Source organism: Dermacentor albipictus, chromosome 1, assembly GCF_038994185.2.
Source record: "Dermacentor albipictus isolate Rhodes 1998 colony chromosome 1, USDA_Dalb.pri_finalv2, whole genome shotgun sequence".
Classification (NCBI taxonomy): Eukaryota; Metazoa; Arthropoda; class Arachnida; order Ixodida; family Ixodidae; genus Dermacentor; species Dermacentor albipictus.
The window spans coordinates 240,131,544-240,142,697 of NC_091821.1; the positions used below are offsets into that span (position 1 = coordinate 240,131,544).

Genomic DNA, 11,154 nt, shown 5'->3' on the forward strand with positions numbered 1-11,154 from the left:
GCCAGGGACTCGTGTCACAGAGCCCGGACAATTTACAGGGAGCTAATTACTTGTTAACCATGTAAGTGCCACTAGTAAACCAAACAGGCCACACTGCTAACTTCTTTTGGCAGTTGATGCTACTAGTGGTGTCATTAGCACCTATGGTTACTAAAATATTAAGCGTTCCTGCTACGAGCGCAAATATTATGCACCCTAATGTTTGAGTAGTAAATGCGGTTACGGTTACTAATTTCGTTGTGAACGTTATTTTAGTTATGAACTGACGTGACATTTTCTTTTAAAAGTGTTCTCCATTACGCGGCGAGTACTTGCACTTTCTTCATAACCGGTGAAGCATAAGTCGACAATGCACAAATTGTGTTGCTCAGTCAGAGGTAAGTCTTCAGTATCTTATGAAGTAACGAAACTTCGCGAATATTACTTTGATTTCGTAATTACAACATGCGCACAAAAGCATAATAACTTCAAAGTTAATTGGTGGAATTTCGCTAAAACGCTGGTCGAAAACAGCGACTTGTTTATTAATCTGTCAGGAATGATAGAGACAGCCGGTATATCACTATATGGTAACCCAAATTAACTGAAGGTATACCATACTCCTTTTTCCCCATGCGAAGCCGCGCTTATTCGTCCGATGCAGTTCGTTATGGGCCCGAAAACGATTCCAACGGGTCTCTTGGTGGGAGGAAAGAGGAGCAAATGGTTTGAGTTGCTTGTACGAAAGCGAGAACGGGGAACCATACTAGGTTTCATAATCCAATGAGGCCAAGTCTGTCACCGTCTTCCAAGGGTAAATAACATGTACACAAATGATCAAAATTGCGAGGACAATTGGGGGCTGCGGAAAAATTGAATTTGCTCGACGCTTTGCTTGTAATCCAAAACCGAAGGTTTGACTTCAGTCTTGGCATTGTGAGCACAGCGACGCATTTGTCAGTTTCAGGTTGTCACTATGAATCGCCGAGAAATCCGGCTTTTTCGCAGATTACTTGATCCGCGTCGTACTTTTGATCACGGGTGCGTGAAGACTAGAGCACCCCTAACGTGTAACTATACGCAACTGCGATTGTACATCTTGGCACACAACCACACGCTGAGCATGCTTTAGCCCAAGGACTTCGCACCTGTGGATCAATCGTTCCTTCTGGAATACGAAAATTGTGAAGAGAGTTTTGCTAAGCGAGAGAAAAGAGAGAAACGAAAGGCGGGTTAGAAGTTCCCGCGCTAACTCTTTCACGACGTCATCAGATTTGGACTCTCTCTGTAAAGGTGGACTACACTGCATTCTAAACGAACAAAAGATATCCTAGTGAGCTTTGATATTTTGCTCAGGACAAAAACTGCTCTCAGACATGGGAAAATATCTTAAAATCCGCGAGCTCGTACTGACGTATTGGCGCTGAGGTACAGGCGCTAAATTCAAGAAAGACCTTTGCTTTTAATTTATTCTGCGCTAATAACCAGCACTTCTCCGCGAAGTTAATACAAATAGAGCCTTGACAAAATACTTCACAAAACTAAACCGGCTTCTTCTTGCTATTTAGTGTTTCTTTAACGGCACAAGCCCGACATTTTTGCATCGAACAATTTAGAGGCCTGACTGAGCTTGACTGGTTAGTCTGGTGCCCCAAACCCTCCTCAGTCGCGCCGTCCTTCCCCCATCTCCACACCGCCATTTTTGTTGCTTTTCGTTCGCAAAGGCGTCTTCAAGGTTACTGTCGTGTCTTCAGCTGTAATAGTCATGTCGTAATCGCTGCCGTGCCGTTGACATTTAGCTCATAGCCCGCAGCGTTACAGATGTTTCTGTGTCTAGTAGCTGCTTAATGTTGCGCAGGTCTCCCCAATTTTTTTTTCTGCGCTATATAGTGCTTTAATTTCCTATCACTAACTGCTGCCTGAATTCATCTCTGGATGACAGGTGTGCCCGGAGGTTTCGCCGCATAGTGACAACGCGTCAAGAGACTCTCGCTTTGCTGCAACATTTGAGTCTGTAGTTTGCTCCCGGGGGTCTTTTAGCGGCACCGCTTCAGTTTTTGACGATATATAGCAGTGCTCTGCACTTGTACTGCATACAATGCTTGTGGTGGGCTGAAACTGTAAACGCGAGTGCGTGTTGCAGCACTTCTTGCGGCTACAGCCTAATTTTTGAAGACGACAGTGCAAACATTACGAGTGAGCAACGTGCTCTAAAACACAGTTAAATTGTGCACCTTTTCATGATGCAGCAACTGGAGCATACCTGTATGGCTTGTGGTTTTACCGTAACAGATATTTTTGTTAACGCTCGCTTGTGGCAGATTACTCGAAGAGGCGGGCATTGCTTGCACGAGAAATCAAAATACATAATTGATTAAGTAACCAAGTTTCATTTATCATATTTTTATTATCTTTTAGCAATCATCTTAGGACACATGTATAAATTTACGAATTGGAGCCGGTGAGTTCACAGTAAATATCCTTTTAACAGAAATTTTGAAGGTGGCACAATTTTTTGTACATCTGCATGCGTTCCCAAGTTGTGTTACGAAATGCTTTGGTGTTGCAGTTAAATTTACCCTGAACTGCTTAAGAAGGCCTTTTGTTAGATTAGTATGTGCTAAAAGAGCACATTCTGCCGAAAGTTTGGCGGTGCTTAACTCGGTACTCGAGCTAGATTTATAAGCCGGGTGGGCGTCTTGAGAACTCACCCGCTTCATTTCGTTAATTGCAAAGTTGTTAGAGAAAAGGGTAGTGAAATGTTGTGAATTAGTCATTTATGGATTTAGATTTATCGTGCAGGTAATGTTCCCCTCTTTGAGTAATCCAGCTCAAGGAAAAGAATTGTCCGGATGATATTATCTCTCACGTTCTTCGAGTGCCTACCAATCCTGATCTAACCACTTAATGAGGGAGCGCGGCGTTCTGTGCTTAGGGCTGGCAGCATTTAGCTGCTGTCCGCGCCAGGTTACGGGTACTGGCTTAGTTAGGAGTGGCGAAAATTAGTTTCATATTTAGTCAAAGTCATTTCTGAAGCTTTAGTTGGCCTGGACAGCATGTAGTCACCTGAACGCGCGCAGCTAATGGAACCATCGAGCTGCGAGCAATCGTCGTAGTCCATCGACGAATAGTGACCGTATAGGGGCCCAACGTATGGGGGCCGTTTAGGTCTTAAGCATGTGCACCGTCCATTGCGGAGACGTGGCCTAGAAGATCAGCAAAATGTCGAGCCAATGGAGAAAAGCCCTTCCAGCCCAATTTTGGCCATGTATTGTAGTCAGCCCAAGGATTGGTTGGGCCGTGTTTGGCAACGTAACATGGGCCGAGCTCGGAGATTGACATCTGCCTCACGTCGACCGAGTGCCTGTGCGCCCACGTTGTGCCAACTACTGTGCCCAATCTGGCCCAAGTGGCGCACACGGCTCGACATAAATTTCCGATATTCAGTCCTCTAACGTGGGATGCACGCACACCGCCGAATACATTTATTTTTCACGCGACACGTTTACCGCGAATAACGTTAGCCGCGGCCTTTACATCTTTCCGCTGTCTCAGAATCTTAGCGTGAGCTCCGGCTGGCTCATGCCGTGCGGAGAACATACCTCAGGCATATACACAAGTACGCTACGCATAAATATGCAGGAAGCATGTATGTCCCTTACTGATTTCTAAGGCGGTCGCAGTTCTCAGCTGCGTGGTTGGGTGCGGCGAATCGAAGTGGCGTCAGATTAAAACAATACAATGATGTAACACTTGAGCCGTGGAGCTAGTCGCGAAAGCAGTTTTCTCTCGCACGAAAACTAGCCTTTCCACCAATTCCCGCGGTGATCGCACGTACGTCGGCCGAAATGAGTATTGCAATGTATTTCAACTTCGCATTCTTCGCATTTGCTGAGCAATGTACAGCATGCACAGCTTCGCCGACCCCAAAGCTTGTTTACAGGTCCATTTTGAACTTTTATAGTCAAAAGTGAAATGTCAATGGCAACTCACCCGCCGTGGTTGCTCAGTGGCTATGATGTTGGGCTGCTGAGCACGAGGTCGCGGGATTGAATCCCGGCCCCGGCGGCCGCATTCCGATGGAGGCGAAATGCAAAAACACCCATGTACTTAGATTTAGGTGCACGTTAAAGAACCCCAGGCGGTAAAAATTTCCGGAGTCCTCCACTACGGCGTGCCTCACAATCAGAAAGTGGTTTTGGCACGTAAAACCCCACAATTTAATTTTTCTTTAATGTGCCGTTGTCGAGCAGTGCCCTTTGAGTTCGCAAACCTTCGAGTTTGCAAAACGTGGGCGCGCGATCTTGTAGGCCGTGAATGGGAGGCCACTGCATGGTGTCAAGGAGGTGCACGTAATGATGCAGCCCTTTTCGTCTTTTGCACGCTACGATTAAAGCGCAGGAAAAAAGAATTACTTAGTGCACAGTGCGCAGAAACTAAATGGATTGCTTTAGGATGCAATATAACAAAATATAACAATTTTTTTTTACTGATTGAGCATTTTATATTCTCGGAAGTTCAAGGGGAAGCGAGGACTAAAGGCGTGCATGCCTGACAAAGGTCATACAGTTCAGACAATGGTTATCACATATTACTAATTATAATACTGTTCTACTCACAGATATAGAAAAATGCAAAAAAAAGAATGACAATCTAACCATACAGTATGTGTACACAAATATATCAACATAGTAATTTATATGCGGACGATAACATATAAGACAGTGCATCAGTAGAGGAGAGTCTGGAGGTTTGGGACAGTTGGAGGAACGGGAAAATTCGTGTATCTCTCCTCCAGTTAGTTCAAATACGTTCACCGACTACTCACGAGATGGCGTTTGCACACAGAGAGCCTGGTTGTAACAGTGGACGTCTTCCGCGGATTGATTTTTCTGTGACTAGAAATCTCCTTTTTACGTGTCAAAAGTAAGTATCTGCTGTCTCAATTACACGTCTCTCTGGTTTAAACTGCTCTGTGGAGGCTTATACCGCTGTGTCTCCGAAAACACACAGCCTCATACTTGAAGCAATAACATGTTTAGCCCTAACAAGAAAATTTTTGCTGTTGAATGTTTTTATTCTTTGGGTGACGTAGCTCGGGAGGAATTGGACAGTTGAGTTTAGGATGGAATGGGACCCTGTCCCATTCCTCCCCACAGTAAGGCTGGTGCTGTGTCTAGCGAATCAGCTTCATCGTTGAGCTGCATTAGCTCCAAAAGCTGTCATTTATGTTTGTTTCATATTTTAAGCTTATAAATATTGGGTGCAGCGAAAATTCGAATAAATAACAGACAGGCTGACTACATGACAAATCACATTGGCACGCTAAACGAAAGGGGCATTATAAAACGCGATGTCGCTCCACTTGAAAACCTATGACTACTCTGCACATTTGGAGCAGCCTGGCATAAGCCATGAATAGTACGCTGCAGCAGGAGTGTTGTTAAGTGCATGCAATGAACTTAAGTGCGTTTTGTATGCATGAATATTTACGTTTGCAAATTATTGATCCATTATAATTTTCAGGTAGATGCCAAAGGTATACAACAGAAAGCATTCCAACAGAGCGCAAACATTGAACAGTTTGACGCTGGATGCTGCGAGATTGGTGTGGGATGAAAAGTATAAGAGACATAGCAGAAGCTTTTCAAATATCAAAATCATCGCTTGGTCGAGCAGTGAAGTACAAGGAATGTGATGACAGATGCAGCATCTTGTTCAAGTCCAATTTGTTCTGCAGAATGGTCTTCTCAGCAGATGAAATTCTCTTGAAAGAGTACTTGCTGAAGGCAAGCAAGATGCATTATGGGCTTACGAGAATGCAGGTTCGTTCATTGGCGTACCAATTTGCAACAGCCTTAAACTGGAATTGCACGGCATTATGGGAAGTCAACAATTGATAGCTGGAAGAGGCTGGTTTATGGGCTTTATGGACCGACATCCAGAGCTATCACTTTGATCGCCGGAAGTGACCAGTTTTGGTAGGGCAACAAGCTTCATGAAAAACGCCGATGCTTTCCTTTCAAATCTGAAAGGCGTCTACGACCAATACAAGCTAACTCTGGACCACACCTACAATTGTGATGAAACGGGCTTCACAACTGCACACAATCGACCAATGATAGTAGCAGCACGTGATAAGAAGCAAATTGGTCAAGTCACATCAGCAGATCACGGCGAATTGGTGGCCCCAACCGGAAGTCTTGGTTTGGCAAACAGGTCGGGTTGGATGTCCGGCAAACTGCTTTTACTGGCATTAGAGCACATTGTGAGACATACAAAGTGCATGAAGGAAGCACCCATTCTTCTAATTCATGACAATCATGAAAGCCATGTCAGCATCAGCACCATCAACAAAGCCAAAGAGAGTGGCGTAATCCTGCTGACATTCCCCTACACTGTAGCCACCGCCTGCAGCCACTTGATGTGTCCGTGTATGGACCATTCAAATCTCAGTGCAATGCTGCTTGAAATGATTGGCTCACAAATAACCCAGGGAAGGCCATCTCCATCTATAGAGTTTTATGGCGTTTTTCACTGGTTGATTCGGAGCAGGATTTCTTGCTCCGCGGCAACGAATCCGAATTTCACTGGTCGATCTGGAGCGGGTTCGCGCGTTCTCTTGGTCGTTTCGGATCAACTAGCTCCGCGCCGGATCGCTCTCACTTGCTCCGCCGCCGAGGCGCGGATTCGGGCGGAAATAGCTCGCGTCACTTCCGTATTCAAGCGAAATCGGTACCGGTTGGTACGCACAACATTGTGTTGCTTCGCAATATGGCTGCGTTCGGTGCTGCTGCAGCGCTCGCGTTTAGCGATGAGAGCGCGGACGACAGCGATTACGAAGCGAACCACGTGCTGTACGAAAACTTTTATGCACGTTGTCCATGCACAATCCTTGCGGGCGCGACATGGAAATGACGGACTATGCGACTGCCACGGTCAAATTACACATGGGGGACGGCGAGTTTGGTTGCCGTGGAAACGTAAAGAACGGAAGTAGGGCATGGTTTTCGGAACCGGTTCGTGCGACGTGTACGCAGCCTGTCTGATCCACCGCGGAGCGTTTTTGCGCTCCGCTGGGCGATTCGGATTTGTGAAACCCGAGCGCTCGCTCGAGGATTTCGGCGGCCGCTCCAGATCGACCAGTGAAAAACGCCATTAGTTTAGGGGACGCAACTAGGGGCGACAGTAGTGTGCATGCGCAGACCGCTACGTCTACTTGCGTCCTTGGGTTGTTGGTGCGGCCGAAAACATTGCTTCCCCTAAGCGGTCACGTTACCCACGTGACTCTCACGGTGTACGAGAACTTACTAGTAGCTAGCGGGTAGATAATCTTATAAATCTTCCGCCAAGTGTCGACAGACGTCGTTTTTAAATATATTACAGAGGTTTAGCATGTTCGATATTCGGGTAAACGGAGGCGGACCCAGGGAAGGCCATCATCATTGTGAGACATACAAAGTGCATGAAGGAAGCACCCATTCTTCTAATTCATGACAATCATGAAAGCCATGTCAGCATCAGCACCATCAACAAAGCCAAAGAGAGTGGCGTAATCCTGCTGACATTCCCCTACACTGTAGCCACCGCCTGCAGCCACTTGATGTGTCCGTGTATGGACCATTCAAATCTCGTGCAATGCTGCTTGAAATGATTGGCTCACAAATAACCCAGGGAAGGCCATCTCCATCTATAGAGTTTTATGGTGTTTTTCACTGGTTGATTTGGCCTTAGCACTGTCATTTTAACGGGGCGTTGGGGTGGGGGAGTAAACGGGAGCGACCTGCATGGTGCATCCACCTGGTGACGCAAAACTCAAACGGACAAAAACAGCTAATATTGCTGCAACCAACTCTATTCTACTTCGCTGCGGGTGTAAATTTTTGGCACTGGCATAATCGTGTTGCTGCCAAAAATTTACACCCGCAGCAAAGTAAAATGCACTTGGTTACTGCAATATTAGCTATTTCTGTCTGTTTGAGCACTGCGCCACCAGGTGGCTGCACCATGGAGGACGCTCCCGTTTACTCCCTCGCCCCAATGGCCCGTCCGCCTCCGTTCACCCGAATACCGGACACGCTTATGTGCTTTACTTCATATGCTTGATTTCATATTTTAACAAATGATAAGACAGCAAAGATCAGACGTTGATAGCATTGCGAGCGCATGCGACCTCGCTGCGGCTTGCATTTGGGGCCGCTAACATATAACGTGTTTCTGCTTGCGTACGCAAACGCAAACGCACATAAGCGCTAGGGGCCCCAACGCCTTGCGTCCCCTAAACTAAAGCTCTCCTATAATGTTGGAGAACTAGTGGGATCCTCCTACGTATTAACGGTGACACAAAAGAACATTATCTAGGGCTTTCCAAAACAGGCATTTGGCCTTTCAATAGTGAACCCTTCACTTCGGATGACTACTTGATGTCATCAGTAACTGACTGACCTGTAACATCCCCAAGTGGAGAGGTGTCATGGCAGACAGCCACCGTCATCAGCGAAACGAACAACTCAAGCCTTCTGGAAAATGTTTCGAACTCCAAGACAAACAGCGATGCAGCTCGAAACGTCCCTACAGATGTCTTCACGTCCACTGTCAATAAAGCAGCCTCGATTCCAACATCTTCAAGTCGAATTGTTCCAAGCGATCTTAGACCCTACCCTAAGGCTGCACCGCATCATCATCATCATCAGCAGCAGCCTGGTTACGCCCACTGTGGGGCAAAGGCCTCTCTCATACTTCAACTACCCCGGTCATGTACTAATTGTGGCCATGTCGTCCCTGAAAACTTCTTAATTTCATCCGCCCACCTAACTTTCTGCCGCCCCCTGCTATGCTTCCCTTCTCTTGAAATCCAGTCCATAACCCTTAATGACCATCGGTTACCTTCCCTCCTCATTACATTTCCTGCGCATGTCCATTTCTTTTTCTTGATTTCAATTAAGATGTCATTATCTCGCGTTTGCTCCCTCACCCAATCTGCTCTTTTATTTTCCCTTAACGTTACACCGATCATTCTTCTTTCCATAGCTCGTTGCGTCCTCAATTTAAGTAGAACCCCCTTCGTAAGCCTCCAGGTTTCTGCCCCATATATGAGTACTGGTAAGACACAGCTGTTATACACTTTTCTCTTGAGGGATAAATGCAACCTGCTATTCATGATCTGAGAATGCCTGCCAAACACACCCCAGTCCATTCTTATTCTTATTATTTCAGTCTCATGATCCGGATCCACGGTCACTACCTTCCCTAAGTAGATGTATTCCCTTACCATTTCCAGTGCCTTGCTACCTATTGTAAATTGCTGTTCTCTCCCGAGACTGTTAAACATTACTTTAGTTTTCCGCAGATTAATTTTTAGACCCACCCTTCTGCTTTGCCTCTCCAAGTCAGTGAGCATGCATTGCAATTGGTCCCCTGAGTTACTAAGCAAGGCAATATCATCAGCGAATCGCAAGTTACTAAGGTATTCTCCATTAAATCTTATCCCCAATTCTTCCCAATCCAGGTCTCTGAATACCTCCTGTAAACATGCTGTGAATAGCATTGGAGAGATCGTATCTCCCTGCCTGACGCCTTTCTTTATTGGGATTTTGTTGCTTTCTTTATGGAGGACTAAGGTGGCTGTGGAGCCACTATAGATGTCTTTCAGTATTTTTACATACGGCTCGTCTACACCCTGATTTCATAATGCCTCCATGACTGCTGAGGTTTCGATTGAATCAAACGCTTTCTCGTAATCAATGAAAGCTATATATTAGGGTTGGTTATATCCCGCACATTTCTCTATCACCTGATTGATAGTGTGAATATGGTCCACATAAGACAGGGCAAAGAGGAAGGAAGAAAGGTAGGACAAAAGTCCTTACAGATGCACCAGAGAAGCATGCGCTTGAACAAGAAGCTGCACAGAGGTTTTCACGACAGAGCCTGAAAAAAAAAAAACAGAACGCTTAAGAGAGTTAAGACTGCCACCACTGCCCATCCAAAAAAGAAACGACGACTTCAGAAGGATTTCAGTTCTTTAAGCGAAGAAGAGACTGTTGCCGTTGCATTCGACGATTCTGACAGTGACATGTCAGATTTCGATAATGAGAGGCAGGAAATTTCTGAAGCTGATTGGCCGAATGAAGCTGTTCAAGTGACAAAGGGTGACTTCGTTCTTGTCAGGTTTAGTAAAAAAAAAAAAAAAAAAACTGACATCTATTACACGGGTAAAGTCAAGAGCAGTGACAACATTGACATGTGTGTCCACTTTCTATGAAAGAAAAGAGAGAGCTCAAAATTTTACTTTTCTCCTCATAAGGATATAGGGATTGTACCAGTCACGGACATAGTGATGAAGCTGCCAGTTCCAAAAACTATCGGGGGCACAAAGCGTCTGCAATCTTGCATGAAGTTTTATGTTGACCTATCGGCTTATACTGTTCGCTGAAGACATTGGAACCAATGCATTACAGATGTCCCATTCCTCCCAAATGATGTCCTACTCCACCCAAAGGGAGGGGTCAAATGGGACAGATTTTAGCTGTTAGAAACTATTTTTTTAAAGCTGCACCAGCTGTGGTAGGAACCAGTGCTCCTCAGGATTTGTGCAGCAGGGTTAGAATTGTGCTATCTGCCACAGGTCATTTTTAAAAATTTGTTGCAGCTAATAAAATGCCCTATATAGTTTAATACCTTTAAATAATATACCTGATCTGCAGGCAATATAACAAATGCCATGAAAAAAGGTACAGTTGTTATTTATCGATCGACCTTTATAGTTAATATACAAGGTAGATCATTTTCTTTCTGTAATGTAACAGTTCGTGCATCATTATACCTGCTCACTGGTCCTCATGCTGTTACTCTGTAGCAAAGTTTACAATAAAATATCCAGTTGTAAAGCAGCATTTTTATCGAGTTTTATTAAATGTGACACTTTGTGTACGATTTCTACAACTGCAACTTGGGATAATTTACTGCACAAATGATTGCGGCAGTTCCAACTCCACGCTGATCCAAACACCTAAGAATTTATGTTGTATCACCCTATTCAATTTAGCTCATGAAAACTAATGCATGGCTCTTCCCATAGGAAGTCATGCCCTTCATTGTAAAATTAACTTGTTTATTCTTCTTAATTATCCAGGTAATCAGCACATAAAAGCTGTCCTGGTGAGGGAAGAGGAT

The 11,154-nt window shown here is 45.1% G+C and overlaps 2 pseudogenes; both read left to right on the forward strand.

Moving 5' to 3' along the window:
- The first annotated feature begins 5,509 nt into the window (after nt 1–5,509).
- On the forward strand, nt 5,510–6,169 carry LOC139047836 (uncharacterized; annotated as a pseudogene).
- A 39-nt stretch (nt 6,170–6,208) lies between these two features.
- LOC139056433 (uncharacterized) lies at nt 6,209–10,503 on the forward strand (annotated as a pseudogene).
- Nucleotides 10,504–11,154: the final 651 nt, after the last annotated feature.